The following is a 17,922-nucleotide window of genomic DNA, read 5'->3' as shown; positions in this document are numbered from 1 at the left end:
GAAAGAAAGAGAGAAAAAAGAGAGAAAGAGGTCTCCATGTGATCTTAGCCTGGGCTACAAACCATTTGCCTTCACTTGAGCCATTCCATTTCTTCCAGTTATTCAGCCATGTCGGTATTTCCCAGTGGTTATGTAGACGGCCAGTATCAGAATGAACTGGGATCTGAATTACGCATGCTGATCCCTTCCTGGGCCTCACCCCACAGAGACTGAAACAGACTCTTGAGAGGTGGGAGTGGAGTCTGGGAATATGAAAGTTTAATAAGCTCCACAGGTAATTTTGCTGCAAACTCAAGGTGAGAGGCACCCCTCCGAGCAGCAGGACTCCTCATTTTTCCCTGCACACAGCCTCACTTTGTCAATCCTATACCAATGTTCATTTTTTTGGCTTCCTCTTCTACTTGAACTCTCTTCCCTTTATGAGAACCATATCTTCTCTAAAACCACCCCATCCAGAAAGCCAGATCTCTTCAGGTAAAGTGATTCCTTCCTCTGTGAACCCAGATTTTCCCCTCTGGCCTGTTTATCTGTTTGTATATAATGCTACACAGCTCAGGTACCCAACAATGAGCTGCTTTAGGCCCAATGCCTGTTTTTACACATCTTTACAATTTCACAAAATTTAGACATTTTTAAGAGTTCAGTAAATGTATGCTAAGTGAATGAATCAATGAAAACGTAACAGCTGATATTGTCCAGAATATTTGCCCAGTAAACTCTATTCTCTTAAGAACTTAATACCCCATTCCAGCCTCAATATGCAAAGAAGTACCTCTCAAGGGAAAATGCTACTGGCAGGAAGACAACCCAAGATAAATTGTCAACATTTCTCAAAATTTCTATCAACATTTCTCAAGAATCAGCTGCAATGACTATAAAACCTTACTTACTCTCGAAATCAAAATGCCATGCTTAACAATTTTACAAATGAAAGAAAGTGGTTTAAAGGAAATATTCCAAAGTACTATTTTACATATAACTGTGTCCAAAAAAGTGTTGAACATCCTAAGAGGCCATGTTTCATAAAAATATAAATAAATATGCCTTCATGTATAAATGTGCTTCAATTTTGTCAGGCTTCTAAAGAAGAGCGATATGTTTTTAAAGACTTCTACTTCATCTTCCTAAAGGAAAGGAAAAAAAAAACAACTTTAAAGCTTTGACTGGGAGTTTATCATCATAAATTAATGGATGGTGCTCACAGAGTACTTACTGTGCTCAGCGGTTTATGTGCATTCCCTCACTTAGTCTTCCCAACAACACCCTTACGAGTTAGGATTATCCACAGTTCATCAAGAACACTGAGACCTGGAGAGCAGGGGATCTGCCCAAGGTTCCTCAGCTAGCAGAACTGGAATTCAAGTCGTTAAATGCCTGACTTAGACCTTTGTGTTCTTAGCACTCGGCTATATAGAGAGAGTTAAAAACCACAAACAGCTGGCAGTGGCTGGGGTGAGATAGTAGATGAGAGGAAGAGAAACGAGAGGGAGCGGAGGGCTCTACTGTCAGACAAATCTAAGTTCATGTCTTTATACCCTCCGTGTATTCAGCCTGTCTGATCTTTGAAGCTTCCTTCCTTATAATAAAATCGACTATTGTGAGGATATGAGCCACCTGTCGCAATTAAAGGAAGGTATTGGTAATAATTGCTAGTCTCATCAACTATGATATTGTCGTGAACAGAGTGTCCTTGTACATTTCTCATTACTGTACTCAGCATCATCTAATTTGGTGATGTGAACTGATTTTTCACTTTTCACAGATTTTGTTGAACTCAGAGAGATAGCATCAAATTTGTTGTAGTTGTTGTTCTGGGAGTTTTCTTACCAAATACCTTAAAGCATTGCATATAAAAGAAAGTGTGAAACTTAAAACTCCCCTAACCCCAAACCCTGGGGCTAAACTGCTGTCAGCATCCTCACCTCACACAATCTGTCATCCAGGCAGAATACTACCCTAGGTGCACAAATCTTGCCCACTGGGATGCAGCCCAGGAAGGGTCAATGCAGTATACCATTAGTCCCTCTAGCAGCCCTTCTGCAAGCTGCTTTGCTTCACCTAGGGATAATGATGATCATTATTTTTTTTCTAGAGCAATCCTTTCTAAAGGCCCAGACAGGCAGGAGCGAATGGCTCTGAGGGCACTGGGGCACTCATCTTGTCAATCCACCCACAAGTAATTCTGCTCCTCCCTCATCTTCCCTTGCTAATTTGATTGGTCTTTTTTGTCCGAAGTGTGTTTGGGTAAGCGTCTACCTCTTAGGATGTCTAAGTTAGAAAAAAAAATATTTTTTCTGAAATCCATCTCTCTGAAGGAGATACAAATGGAGTTGTATGAAGTGACCTGTATTTTTGGTTAAATTCTGGGTGACCAGATACTCAGAGATGCAAACTCTTCTGCCTTTAAACTGGTGTAGAGTTTGAGTAACTGAGTCCATAGTCAGTAGTATCAAGAAAGAGTCTGAGCATTGCTGAAGAATTATTATCATTTATTTGATCAATTATAGCTACAGATATTTATAAAGAAAAATGTTTACAATCTCTACATTGCATGTGAGAAAAATAAATTAGAACTCCATATAAATAATCTGCAATTTGTCCTGTTTCTGTGTACAATCTTCAGTCCTTAGAAACAAAATGTTTCACAAGCACCTTCCTGGACCTGAACTGAAGAAAAAAGTAATAAAATTAAGTGTCTATTTATAATTTAGAAAAAAATTTACAAATATTTCGACAGAATGATTCAGATACCCATATGAATGAGCATACATATTTTTCTCTGGCAAATAATGTGGTTATCATACCTCTGCAATGACTGAAAGACTCTTACTCTCTGGGGAAATATTTCAGATACTAATTTATGGCGATAATTTTATTCTCTCTTTACTCACAGAGAGCTAGGATTGAAGAGCCTACCTTTTAAGTATAGTACAAACATTTTTTAAAAACTTAAGACCATTTATATTTTCTAAAAGATGTGTTCAGATGTTTACACTTTTAATAATACAGGTTTTTTTACACAAATAAAGAAAGCATTAGGCATAAATACAATGTTAAAAGTAAAATCTTGCCATGGAACCAGCACTAAAATGGAATTTTTATTGTTAAAATCTTTCTGAAAGCACTCTGCATTTATGAGATTTGGCTGCTATGAAGTCTGTTTTATCTATCCCTGAAATTATTTTGTCAGTCTCTTTAACTATCTAAGTATTTTTTACAGTTAGAACTAAAAATCCAAACCTCTCATTAGAATTCTTATAAATCTTTAGTAGAAAATCTGTTTACCAAGGAAAAGAAACAGAAAATTTCTTCTTAAGTAGTGGATGCCCCACAAGGAGAAAAATGAATAAATAATGGCAATTATGCATTCAGCAAAATTTATATTGTTTCTATTAGAATGATATAGGGGGTGGAAATATAGCCAAATATGCAGTGACAGCTTGGTCATGCTTCCAGTACTAGGGCTTGAGTTTTCTTCAGTGCCCCTGTGACATTCTACAATGGTTGCTGGGTAACATTAGCATAATCCTGAATTATTAAGAAAATTAGAGGTCAGATTTACGTTATAGGAGAATTCAGCCTATCTGAATCGGGCCTGAGAGGGTCGTAGCATTCCAGATGTGAGCCTGGTGGTAGGTGTAAAGTGCACCACATGTGGCGAATGTGCACAGTAAGGAAAAAGACAAATTACCCAGAGCTATTACTGTCATTAGTTCCATCAGCTGGGGAAGCCCTCCCACGGCATTTTCAGTGTAGTATGTGGAGCCAGGCTGGGGCTTATCACATCTCGCAGGGGGCCGTCTTTTGCCGAATAGTCACATAGCTTGACATTTGAGTTAAAAAAAAAAAAAAAAGTCTGGGCCCTCATTCTCAGTGCAGGCTTCTGTTTCCCAGTTCTACAACCAGTAGCTAAAATAAAGGAAGTCAGCCCACTGAAGGCTGCAATCATTTATCTGATGGCAGAATTGCTAGCCTTTCCAGAGGTGCACACTGTTCACTCACATAATCAGTTTTAAGCCAGGGACAATGAGCCTCTGTTACTGTATTGTACCAGAAGCTCCTTTGGGGGTTGTTTCATTAAACTTTTGAATACTTTTGCCATAATTAAAAGGTTAGGAATCTATGCCCAGGGAAATGTGATGAAAAAATAAAATACACACTACAATGTTAGATGGAATATTGCATTTCGACTGTGCAGTGGTAACCAATGAGAGGGGCTTAAAGGTCAACTGATATAACAAAACAATTTTCACAAGATGTTTTTGATTCTGGAAGTGCAGGTGAATTATGCCTACTATGAGATATTAAACAAAAAAATTAGAATACAATATATATGCATACTGTAATCATAGTTATGTAAGAATCTGTGTTTGTGGCAAGGAATGTGCAAAAACGAAATGGGTTGTGCTGAGATGCTGTGTTTTTGTTAATTATTTGCTAAAATCACTTTGATGTTGTTGCATATTCTCCTCAGTGAAAGGAAGCCATAAAAGTATATGTACACAAGCAGTCTTATGAAGGAAATAACGAGAAAAAGCAAAACAAATGTAAAAATATGAAGCAGCCCTCTAACCTGCCTAAAAGCAATAAAAAACAAAGACTTGGCATCCATCTCAATGGGGGGAAAGAAAAAGATTCAAAAAACATCAGGTATATTCCATTAAACAGAATCATTTCACCTATACTTAGGAAGAAAAAGAAACCTATATATAGGGCTTATCACATAGTAGGTACACATCACACTAGTTCAACAACCCTTTCTTACATATGTGAAAACTATGAGTCAGAGAAGCTAAAGTAACATGCCCAAAGTGAAACAGCAAATATTCATATCCAAGCTTGCCTGATTCTACACCTCAACCACTAGATTACAGGTAGCTTGCTCGCTCTCGCTCTCTCTCTCCTCTCTCTTTTTCATCATTTTAAATCTCATTTGTCATTCTGAAACAGCCCTCTTTTTTCCTACCTTGCCTTTCTCTCAGCCCTTAATAAAACAGTGCAGTCCTCATCTGACTCCGATAGGTCTGAATATTCACTCTTTCTTTAACTCATATCAAATAAATAAATATTTGAGTGACTGCTATGCACTGTGCTGATGCTGGGGATACAAAGCTGAATGAAATAGATACTGTCTCTGCCTTGTGGGAGCCTACAGACAAGTGGGGATACAGACATGCAGCCCGGCAAATGCTATCTGTCATGGGGGCACGTAGCTGGGGCACATGGCCTGTACATCTTGAGGAACTGGCATCTGAACTAAGAAACCGAAGGATGATAGGGTTAGGCAAATGAATGGTGAATGGTAGGAAATGTTCCCTGTAGCAGGCCAAAGGAAAATGGAGGGGATGAAGAGGGAGAAGAACAGAACAGAACTAAAAAACAAACAAACAAACATGGAGCATTTCAGAAATTGAAAATGACCTACATAGCTGAACTTGGAGCACAGTAATAACCATAAATCATCTATTGCAACTAAAACTTAAGTCACTTTTTTTGAAATCCTGGAAGGTGTGCTTTTTCAGTGGGGGGAAAAAAAAAAGAAGTAGGAGCTCAAAGAGTATAACATAAAATTTTTAGTTTTTCCCTGATCATATACCAATAGTAAAAACTGCTTTGTGAATAAGTACAACTAAATCAAGTGTTCTGCAAATTACCAATGTAATTCATTTAACTAATTGGTTTTCATAGCCCCAAATTCTGAGATTTTTGGCAAGTAACTTACCTCTCTTGACTATAATTACTTTCCTCTTCTGCAAAGTGGGATCCATGTATCTTACAGGTTGGTAGATGAGAATGAGATATGATCTCAAATCATCATCTAGGCTGGTGCCTGGGACATAGAAGACAGCCATTAAATGGTAGTTATGATATAAGGATTTAGAACACTAACACCCCTAAGTCTCAATTTAGTGGCAAAAGACAAAAGATCCATTTCTCACCTGCCTTAAACTTGATTCCCAATCCTGACTGGCTGGTCAGCTGTATGATTATTTAACTAACAGGGAAGGTGAACTTTTTTAATGATTCAAAAGCCTTTGTTCCATTCCTTTACCCTATATTCATACATGTTTGATACAAGAATGTGTATTTCAGAAGCAGTTACATGTCAGAACAGAAGTCTTGACTCATTCAACAAGATAAGCCTTTTGAGAACAGTTAGGACATTCTTAAGCTTAAAAATTTTTCCAAAAGTTCTCATTCACTTCCTGTCTTCTAGTCACCCGTCCAGTTTATGTGTAGTTGGTATAGATCTTATTAGTTTATTCCCAAGAGGTTTGGGGTCTCTTGTAGAATGCCTGCCTGTCACAAATTTATCTTTTACATATTTCCTTCCGAGATATTTAATAGCATTGTGCTTCACAAAATCAAGACCTTTATTTAACGCCACAACTTTGCAGAATATTTTGCATGTGTATTCTTGCTAAGCAATAATGATGGAGATTCAGGATACCACTCTGAGATAGTGGGTAGTGATGAGGAAAATGATTCTCATTAACTCTCAAGTTCAAAAATAGATTTTTCACATTCATTTTGAAGAAAATGTTTCTCTCTTTTTCTCTCTCTGGAAAAAAAACAATTTTCTGAAAACAAGTATAGCTTGGACTATTGTGACTTTTTTCTCTATATAAACAATCAAAATTTGGTCTTTGAAAAAATTACAATATTATTAAATAACATCAAGTCAACCAAGTTACAAAAAGTAACTTACTTTTCCACTACTAATGTACTTTGAGTATGATGTGCATTTTAGGAGGTACCTGTTCATTCAGAAAAAAAATCAAGATTTAGATTGGAAAATATTTTATCTACCAAGTCTGGAGTTTACAATCACTGGAATAAATAATATACCCTTATAATTCTGGAGGTGCTTTGATTTTTTTTTTTTTTTTGCCTTAGTATTTTAACATAATCTCAAAATTGGAGCTCAGGGGGAATAAAAGATGGTGTCTGTTTAATTTGGGAGAAAAATGACCTTAAGGAAATCACCATGATTAAATGTTTTTAAAACAAATATTTTCAAGTATACTCTCTGAAGTCTTTTTCTTTGTCTTGGCACACTTTTCTGTAATTCCTACCCATCAGGTGAGCTCTTTCATACTATTTTTTGTCTCTTTCTTTTCTTCCTTTCTTCATTCCTACTTTACAAAAAACTGCTTTTTGTCTCTTACTCAATTATTTTGAACTAACCTAGTATGTTTGCATGTGTTACTAGATTTAGTCTTTATTTCCCCTCATTGGGTTTGCTTTATAAGCACACCAATAGTTGTATACTTCCTATCATTTTATTAAAGCAAAGTAGAACTAAAAGAATCTATAAATTCTTGATAGGTATCCATTCCAGGAGAGGCAAATTATGGCAGATATTATCACGAATTTTCTCTTGTCATGGACACCTCAGTGATGCAAAATGATATACCATCTGATACCTTAATGTCTTCAGGCTGGCAGATTGACAGCTGGTATGATATGTCACACTATAAAATACATGAGGACTTTGACAGCTTCCAGCTACTCGAATTTTTAGGGTCCAATTAATTTTTTTTAACCTCACGTGGTTTTCAGACCTTTCATTTTATTTCCAAAGTCTGTTCAGCTGAGTTTTAAATAATATGTGGTATACAGTGCAAGGAATAGTACCTTATGATGAAACATCACATATTTAGTGTCAACAAAACTAAGCAAATTGCTAACCGCTCAAATAGTTTTACAACACTCCAATGGACCTTTTTTTTCTTAAATTTTTGCCTCCACGACTCTTATAATCACTGGATAATTACCTTTCTATACTCCCTTTCTTCTGACAGCTTAGTTCTAGCCCCTGGGAGTTTAAGATCTAATTGGTTTGTCTGCTTAGATTGTGGAGTTCTCTGGGAGAGTTTTTTTGGAATACAGCAAAACCAGATGGCCAAAGGGGTTAAAAAAATTTTAACTAGTTTTGTCCTCCAGAGCCCAACTAAATCGATTAATAGAGGTACCAGCCTCTGGTTCCTCTTCAGTCATTCTTCATAAACCTGGTAACTGGACTCAGTGAGTACTCTGGCTCTCAGAGTAGAGTCCTATGGAATCACTGCACTCAATAAATGTCTAATAACAATGGTGAAAAGTTAGATGAACTATATTTAAAATATTTCTCCCCTAATTCCCCTCCTAAATCTGGCTTCCATCTTTGCCTCTTTATGGTATCCAATGACCTCCATTCAGCCAAGTTCAAAGGCATTTTCTCTGTCCTTATCTTCCTTGATCTTTCTGATGTTTAGGGCACAGCTTTTCATACCTGCCCCTTTGAAGACTTCTGGCTTCAGTTCCTGAGACATTTCTATTGTCTTTTATTTTTCCTCATCACCACCCTGATCTCTTCACCCATTTCTTACATTTAAATGTGTCCTTCTACCTTTCCAGTTAGTATTTTTCCAACATATCTTTGATGAATTACTATATTCTTCATGTCCTCTTACTTTTTTCATTCTACAGTTTCTTTTGTTTCACTAAGTTACTTAAGAGAATAACTTAGAGATAACTCTCTAACACTAATCTATTTCTCTTTGCGCAACCCTAAGTATATCAAGGGCACATAAAAACTCAAATATACAATTTCAATATAGAATTGATGCAGTACATCCATATTTCATTTTCCCTTTTTGGAGTGTTCGCCATCCTCAGAGGAGCTTTGCTTGATCAGTCTACCTAAAAATTTTCTGTCCCCTTTCTGTATTTGGCTTTTCTTTATAGCATCTATCTCTCACTCCACTGTAGTATATACTTATTTGAACTTTGTTTACGTCCACAGTAATGTAAGTTCCATTAGTGCAAGAAGTTTATGTTTTGTTTACTACTAAATAGCCAACACATAATATAGAATATGGCACATAGTAAGCATTAGAAAAATGTTTGAATGGATTAATGAATGAGTGAAAAAGTGGATAAATACGTGATTCATTCAGAATCTACTATTCAGATTCATAACCTTGGAATCATTCTGGAATTTTTATCTACTTCCATGTTCTAGTCTATATCCAGTGGATGAAGGTAAAGCAAGATAAATAAGCTCAACGCTAACTCAGTGGTTTATAGAAGATAAAATTTTACTTCTCTCTTAGAGTCTGAGGTGAATGTTTCAGGGAGATGGGTGAGGAGCTCGATTCCACGAAGTCATTTAGGACATTGGTTATTTCCATCAGGCCACTCCACCATACTCCTAGGGCACTGTCATTATCTGCTTGGTTACAGCAGGCCCTTTGTGGGCTTCAGCAAATCAGAAGGAAAAAGAGAGCCTGAAGGAAGCACATCCATTCTCCTGCAGCCTAAACCTGGAATAACCCATGTTATTTCTGCTCAGATTAGATTGGCAAGGATGTAGTCCCGTGACCACATATAACATCAAGGGAGCCTGGGATATGCAACCTATTCCTATGACCATAAAGAAGGGGAAAAACAAATGCTGATGGACAGATAAATAGCAGTCTCCTCCATACAAGTTAAATTTTTCAAACACATCTTTTCCTTTCTTTTCAAGCTGGCTATAAAAAGCTCCACCCCTGCCTAAACCAATATGACCCTTGACTTGTCGTCTTCCTAGCCCAGAGTTTTTCATCTTACCAGTGTCTTTTCATTTCAAAAACCAAATGACTTTTCCAAATATAACTGTCACTTTTAATTTCTTGTCTCAAAATGCTATGGCTATTCAAGTCTATGATAAGTCCAAATGCTTTTTATGGATTTCAAGGTTCTCTACAGTGCTCCTTATCCCTGCAACTCCACAAGGTTGGGGTCTAAAAGGTTATTGAGTCCAGCACATTTTACATACACTCGTCAATATTTGTGTGCCTGTCTTTCCTAGAGATATTTAGAAAAGAACTTTAAAGTTGCAGTTATATGATATCACAATATTGCTTTTTCTCTTCAACACCTTGGATATAAGGATTCAGATCAGCATTTGGTGATGCAGTTAAAAAGTCACAAAATTAAACTGTGCTCTGGGCTTGACTTGAAAACAAACCTGTTTCACAAGAACATTAATGTAAGCAATTCAATTCCCTCAGGCAATAATTTCTCTATAATCCCTTTCTAAAAACCCATTTTTAAGGCAATGGTTCTCAGCATGTGCTTTGGGAACCTCTGTGAGAATCCCAGAAACCTATTCAGGGAATCTGTATATTCAAAACTCTTCATAATAATGCTAGATATTATTTGTCTTTTATTACTTGCATTCTCTCACAAGTGTACATGGAGGCTACATGATGTGTGATATTGCCAGAGAATGAGTGCAGAAGAAGATATGAGAATTTAGCTGTCTTCTATTAAGTCATTTAGAAGATTTGGAAAAATTAAAAAAAAAACAAAACAAGGCCACTATTCTCACTAATGTTTTGTTTTTGTAAACTATAATTATTTTTCATAAAACTTACTTTTATATATAAATACAGCATTCTATTTTAAGGGAGTTAATAAATATTTCAAAATTGTCATTATTAATTTATCATACAGTAAATATTAACTGATATAACTCATATTTTAAAAAGCTTTTTGAGGTCTTTAATAATTTCTAAGAGTATAAAGGGGTCCTGAAATTAAAAAGTTAGAAAGCCATTACTTTAAAGAGACAAATTAGAGTTTTGCTATAGTTTTATTGAACTCCTTCTCCCCCTCCTTACCCTGCAGCATCTCCCCTCAATTCCTGGAAGTCAGGAGACTGGGTATTACTGAAAATGTCCATAAAATAGTTTCCATTCTCTGATCTAATGTAGTCCTCACTGAAGCCACCAAGGAAAAATATCGCTCCTTTGATGTTTTGCTCTTGCACACATGAATGGCAAGGCAAGAATTGTGCTGAGAAACAGGTATAGAGGTCATTAGGAAAATGGGCTCTGCCAGCTCTCATGCATAACTAATGACTGTAAAGTGCTCTACAAATAGGAAAGCGTTATGCCATGGCAGAAACAACCACTATGCACCTCTTGCTCAGAAGAAGCTGATTCCTTTCCTAATGAAACCTATAAAAAGGACTGGAATTTTCCTTAGTCCATAGACTTATTCTAGAAGATTTTAACTCAAATAACCAAAACAATGTTCAGGGCGACATATTTATCATTTATGCTCTTGGAAAATTGCTCAGTTCTATAATGTTACAGGTTCTATACTAATACCTGCCACTTAGCTTTGCCCTGGAGAAAACTCTGTGCTGTGGTCAAAGGTTGCCACAATAGACATCACAAATGGCATACATATATCCACAAAAATTTTTCTATTTAATCCATCACCATTTCAAGATAAAAACAAGTAAAACATCACTCAAATTATGGTAAATAATTCAATAAAAAACAACTTCCTATATAGAAGGCAAATACATCTAGTGAGCAGTATATACCAGCTTTGGTCCTAGAGATTAGTAGTAGGGAAGCTATACCATTTGACAGGCAGGAATATTTCTGAGCTATTAACCTAGGGTTACTCCTAAAATTCTAAAATGTAGGGAACATATTTTAAGGCATTTCCTCCCTATAACGCATTTGTCTTTATTTTTTTAATATATATATGCATTTTTTAAAAAGATATTCAATTACATAAATGTTACACAAAAAGCATTTGTCTTTAAAGTCAATTCTAATCCTACCACTTTGTGCTTATTTTCACCTAGGAGACTAACATGGTTATCTGGGCCTACATGTGACCAAAATTAGTTAGATAGTTTTAGCCCTAGCATAGTTACTATAAAGACATGACTAGGTAAAATATCTCCAATTTTTTTTTTACTTGACACACAAGTACATTTCCCATGAACATTAATGAGCCTATGAGTCCATGCTGATGGGATAATAGAACCGAAAGGGGCATTTTATTGGTGATATACCATCTTTATGCAAGTCTTTAATTCCTGGTAAATAGGTAGAAATTTGGCCATACATAAAATGCAAAAGTGACTAGGGTACTTGAAGTTGTAAAGACTTCAAGGTTACATCACAATATTAAAAATATGAAACATTTTTTATATAGACATAGAATTATAAATATTAATTGCCAAAATATTTCCATATATTACTGAGTAAAGTAAATAAATTATTTCAGACCTTACCAAACATCATTTTCCAGAAGCTACTATTCCATATTTCTACAATTGAGCCTTTTAGATATCATCCATTCATTGTTAGCTGAAGTAAAGTATTCACAAATAAATAAAGTCAACATTTTGTTTTAAGAATTATATTTTAAACGTTATTTAGGTTCCACAGCAAGTTTTATTTCAAGTATTTCTTTCTGAGAATTGGTCTCATACAAAAAGTCTTGGAATACTAATCTAGAAATATTAATAACCATCTGTTATATCCTGTGAATTGAAAATGTGATTTCCACTATTTGGGCTTATAAGTATTTCTTCCCCTTGGCACTTAAAAAACACAATTTCAAACTATATTGTGTTCTTTTTAAAGCTTTCACCCATTTTTATCTATTTCTTCTAATTCCTCCCAAATTCATATTTAACTTTTCTTTTGTTAAACCCATTTTTTAAGTAAACCTCGAGGTTATAATTTAAAAAAATAAATTAGCAGTTGTTCTCATAACTAATTTATTGAAACTTGGGGGGCAAAATATTTTTACAGAGGGAAGGGCAATTTTTTAAAAAATTAGTAAATAGAAAGCATATGTCCAGTTATTTGAGAGTATAATTTAAATTGTCAGAATAACTGCAGAATAGAACCTGAATCAAGTAACATCTTGCAAATCATATCCTAGCTGTGTATTGAACAGCTAGATTACTGTTTTATATTACAGAATTGTGAGAAAATTTACCTAACAAGTTGAAGAAATATTAACTAAAAGGCAATTGGCAAAAACTGAAATCCTTCATAGCCCTTAAAAGTTAATTCCCACCACATTTTACTTTATCACATTCAGTGGCCTGCCTAGTATTATCTCTATATACCTGCTAAGTTTAACAAGTTTCAAACAACACATTGTATTTGTGACAGGTCAAAATAAACAGCAGCTCTTACCCATGAGAAAAAGAAAAGTCAATGCCTGAGTTCCTGTTAAGGATACCTTTCTGAGGGAAAAAAATAATTAATCTCCGTACAGAAAATCTTTGATTTTATGAAATTTGGTTTCTTCTCGTTTGGGATTTGTTATTATTATTATTTTTTTCATCGTGATATACAGTTGCGATGCAGGTAGGAAACAGCATAGAGATGTGGATTTACTGTGTCGCCAAAGCTAGGAAATGTCCGTGTTTGTAACACCACCACATTAAGCACATAACCAAACTACCCTACCCTCACCTACATTTATGGTTAGTTTTCAATCCGAAGCGGAATTATCTGTTCTATTATGCCAATGAACCCGCACACACACACACACACGATGTTTGCAAACTAGAATAGTGACTAATTAGATGTAACTAGAACACCATGTCTTTTTTTTTTTTTGAAACGAGAAAGAAAAAAAATTGATAGGGAAAGACCAAAATTAGGATCATCTTAATCTTAATTTGCAATGCGAACCATAAAACTCATTATAAATCAAATAGCTTGGCTATTTGATTCCCCAAAAGGGGCATTTCAAGATCTGTTACAATGATCCCCTTACCCCCAAGTAGATGGCAGTGCCAGCCTCTCTTTGTTAGAAGCCAGCTAGGAAGGGTCAAGGTTTCTATGGTTTGCCCAGTGAAGTGGTCACATAAACACTGGAAAGTCATGCCCCTAGTTTGTGCACCCAGGAAAAGAAAGGGCGCCCCGCCGCTCAGGAACACCCTGTCCAAGATGGTGATGCATGCATCTTTCTCAGTACGTCCCGGAAAAGAAAAAAAAAAAAAAAAACACAACAAACCACGCACCTTATTACTGAACTAAGTGTTTTTATTGATCGCCCTCGAGTCAGAACCCACTGACCTCGCAAACCTTAAGCAGCTTTAGCGCAGAACTGTCATTTCCAGGCAGCAGAGGAGATAGGGGATTAGTCCCAGACACCCAGCCTCGAGCTTTCTCCCTGTGCCCCACCTCTTCCACCCCCCCGGGTTCAGGAGAAAGAAAAGGGCAATCTTTCGGTTTCCCGCAGGCTCTCCAGGGCCGTGGGAGGAAAGTGGGAGAGGCGGGGACAGAGCCGGGCGCTGTCACACCCGCCGCCGCGAGCCCGCTCCCCAGCCCTGTCCCGCGGGGCGCGCGCAGCAGCCCGGCGCGGGCGCGCTCGCCCTCCACCCGGCGTCGGTGGCCGGGACGCAAGGAGGCCAGGTCTCCCCGGCGGAGAAGACGAATGTTCTGCAGCATTCCCCATTAAACAATAAAGCGAGCTGTAAAGCCTCAGGTGCTTGTTTGTTGTGCCGTCTGCGCCCTGCGGTGGCTCCGCGCCGGGCCGAGCCGGGCGCAGTGGGCCGCGGAGCGCCTCTTCGGCTGATCCCAGGGAAAGATAAGGAGCCGCCGAGCCACCAGCTCTGTCTAGACTCGCGACCTCACAAGTCAAGGGCCTTGTTTGGATTAGCCCTCCAGATTTGCCAACTTGATCAACTCCTGAAAGAGAACGGCCCAGCAACACCCTTTTCTCCGGGTCCACAGCGATTGCCCCTTCTTTGGAGAAGAGAGAGCTGACTTGCCCGTGGGAGTCGCGGAGCCGCCGGGACCCCATTCGCAATCCTCCCCCACAAACCCGTGTGCTGACAGGCGCTGCCCTGCCCGCAGTACCTGGGAAACGCCCCCGAAGGGGGCAAAAATAAACAAGGAACCAACTCAATCAATCAAATTCACAAGCAACATCACTCCGAAATGAACACGAACTTTTTAAATCAATGGAATGGAGGTCTCTCGGCGAGGAATAGCAGCTCTCGGATTATGCGGATTCTTTCATAGGGTTCTCGTAAAGGGGGGCACATGGTGTCTTTTCCCACCTGGAGAAAAGCAACTTTATTACTATATTTCTTACCTAAGTCTGGGCATCCCTTTTTAGAGGGAAAATATTTTCTTTTAAGAACGCTTTGCTTATAACTGCTGAATGCTCATTAAGCAAAAATACATACAAAATAAGATAATAAGAATAATAATAATCAAGTAGTCTTCAGTGCAGCTCTGGGGAGAAACGAGCTTCTCCGAGGCAGAGAAACTGGCTACTCGAGTCAACAGCTTAAGCGCCATAAAATTAAAAGATGTGATAGTAACAACGCTCACAGCAAACACTCAGCAGCCTTCCCAACCGCCCCTCCCCCCCCCCCCCCTTTGCTCCCAGAGAACCAACTTCTCAGTCTACACTTCAGAAGTCTCTGGGAGGTGTGGAGAGATCCTCCAGCACGACTTGGGACATTGTAAGCTGTGAAGTTTATGTTTGTGGCGCCTAGGCTCAAACAGCCATTCAGTGGCTTGCTCTGTTATCAAGAAAACAACAATCAGAAGAGATCAGTAAACAGGATCAACTGCCAGCGCCCTGAGTTAACTACTTGCATTTTAGTTAAAAACACAGACTCACACTGTACAAGTTACTTATTATTTTAAATAGTTAACAAGAATTCAAGGTTTTGGATCAGTTGGGAAAGTAACATTTTTAAAATAAAGTTACAAAAATAATCCCTTTCCCTTTCTCTCACCCCGCCCCTAAGGAAAACTTGCTTTACCTTGTGACTTAATCTATAATTGCTGATTTGCAGAGAAGTAAATAGTGCTTAATGAATTGCATTCAAGCATAATTTGCATTATAAATCTTTATGAAAGTTCACTAAACTGATTTAACAAATAAGAAAATCAAGTACTTTCTGCTGAGATAGTTTATTTTTATCAGGGGTGAGAATAAAAGTCCAAATTTGCCAGTTTCATCCAAATTTAACTCTTCTGGTCATTTGGACCCAGATATTAACCTTTTTATTTCTTTTTGAAGGAAAAAGGAAAGGCTAAGTAAATCCACATGAAACCTATAATAGTTATACTTCAATGGGATCGATTTTATAGCTTAAAAATTCAGGTTGTTAAGGAATCACAAAGTACTTCTAAGAACCTTGAAAGCATGTTGTCTTTTTGGCCTGGCAATGAAAAAGACAAGACCAGAAAAGAGGTCAACATGAAGAGTTTAACAAGATGATCAGGGTGAACAGCAGCAGAGCATCTCAAAGTCATCTCCTTAATACTGAACTCGAAGTTGTGAATGGGCAAGTAGGTACACACACCCACAGAGAAACCAAAATAATCGGAAGTGTTATTTCAGTAGAGAAACAAAAAAGTCTTTAAATAAAATTCTTACTTAGAAAGGACTTTTATTTTTTTCATGGTAAGAACAACAGGTCCATTTGATGACAGGAAAACAGGAACAGTAGCCTGAAATAGATGGTATTGCTCTGAAACAATGGGGGGGGGGGGATATATAGATTATCTTATTTAAGGGGAACATCCTAGAGGTTTTTAGCTGCATTAAATTTTAGCCTGCAGAAAATCGAGGAAATGAATCTTAATGTCCAGAAGGAAGAATCCAGAGTAATAAGGGGACAGAGAACAAAATATAATAGCAAACAGAAGGAATTTCATTAGAAGAGGGGCGCTTAATGCTCTGTCTCCAGAGGTGTGCTGTGAAAAGGAGAGTGTTCAAGAGATGGTTTGCAAACAAGAAGACATTTCAGCTATACATTTTAGACTGCATGCTGAGGAGTCCAGAAGGGGAAGACACACCTTTCATATGAATAATACAAGAACTAGAATGTTATCGACCCATCAATCCATTCTCAGCCTCCAGGCAACAAATATCTCCAATCTAGCAAGTGAAACCAAATCATTCATCAACACCCTCCCTCTCCTCCAAAAAAGCACAAAAAACAAAAATAACTACTATACCTAAATTGAAGCTAAGGACTTCCGAAATAGACTGGCATCAATATATGTAAAGCACCATCCCCTTAACCTCCATTCCCACTCCCCAAATCTTAGAAACGAAATGTCAAGATGAAAAAAGTTCACAAGGATACTGTGCCTCTCTTAAGTCCCTCCACTGCACTCAAATTCTAAAAGTTTTTCCCACCTCTGTGGTCTAATGTTTTCAAGAGTCCCTATGTCTGGGGAAGGGGTTCGATGGTTTCCACAGCAAGGTTTGTTCTGATCAGTGACTTTATTGGCATAATAACAATATTCACGTTGGACCTACCATCCGTGCACATGCTTATCAGTTAACCATGCCAGGTACAATGATGAGGAAAAAGGAAAATCTTAAAGGCAGACCAATAGAAACAGTAAGCGGCAAAGCTGACAGTCAAGTTCGGTGCTAGAGATAGTGAGGAGGGAGACTAGAGAGAAAAGGGGAAAAAAAGGCCGTTGCTGGGGAAGATCCGTATGAGATAAGACATAACTCTTGTTTTTCTCAACAGACGTCTACAAGCCGTTATTACCGTCGGCCAAATTATTACCCCTCTGTCAAGAATTAGACACAACAATCAAAGTAATCAACGGGCATGTCTAATGCACTGTAACATTTTCAATGCAAAGTTTGTTTTCTCTCTGCCCCCACGTTGGAGCCTGTAATTAACCCGTTATGTAGAACGATACCAAACAAAAGGCTAATTGAGCCTCGCTTTCTGACTTGCAGCAGGTTTGTAGCGGTTGACAGCGACAGGGAAGCTGGGGGGCCGCGGGGGGCTCCCTGGGTCTCCAGCCTCCGCAGCCCCCCCCCCCCCCCCCCCCCAGTTAAGGGTCAGAAGCGGTGAGCACCACAGCACAGACGACTAGGGTACTGTAGCTTTCCGAATTTATTCAGGGTTGTAAGATATTCAAATGACATGGCAGTGGCTCATACAAATGAATCCAGTTTCCAAAGTCGAAGTGTCATCCCCGCAGTGAGGAAGGGGGAACGGGGGGCGGGCTGGAGCCCGAAGTGCGTCTACACCCGCCAGGGAAACAGCGCAGGAAAGCCCGGTTTCGGGCAGCACTAGGGAAGGCTGCCTATCTCGAGCATCCCTGGCTCTCGCGTATGAAC

The sequence above is a fragment of the Dasypus novemcinctus genome, chromosome 2, assembly GCF_030445035.2.
Source record: "Dasypus novemcinctus isolate mDasNov1 chromosome 2, mDasNov1.1.hap2, whole genome shotgun sequence".
In the NCBI taxonomy this organism is placed as follows: Eukaryota; Metazoa; Chordata; class Mammalia; order Cingulata; family Dasypodidae; genus Dasypus; species Dasypus novemcinctus.
Note: the sequence above shows the minus strand (reverse complement) of the source record.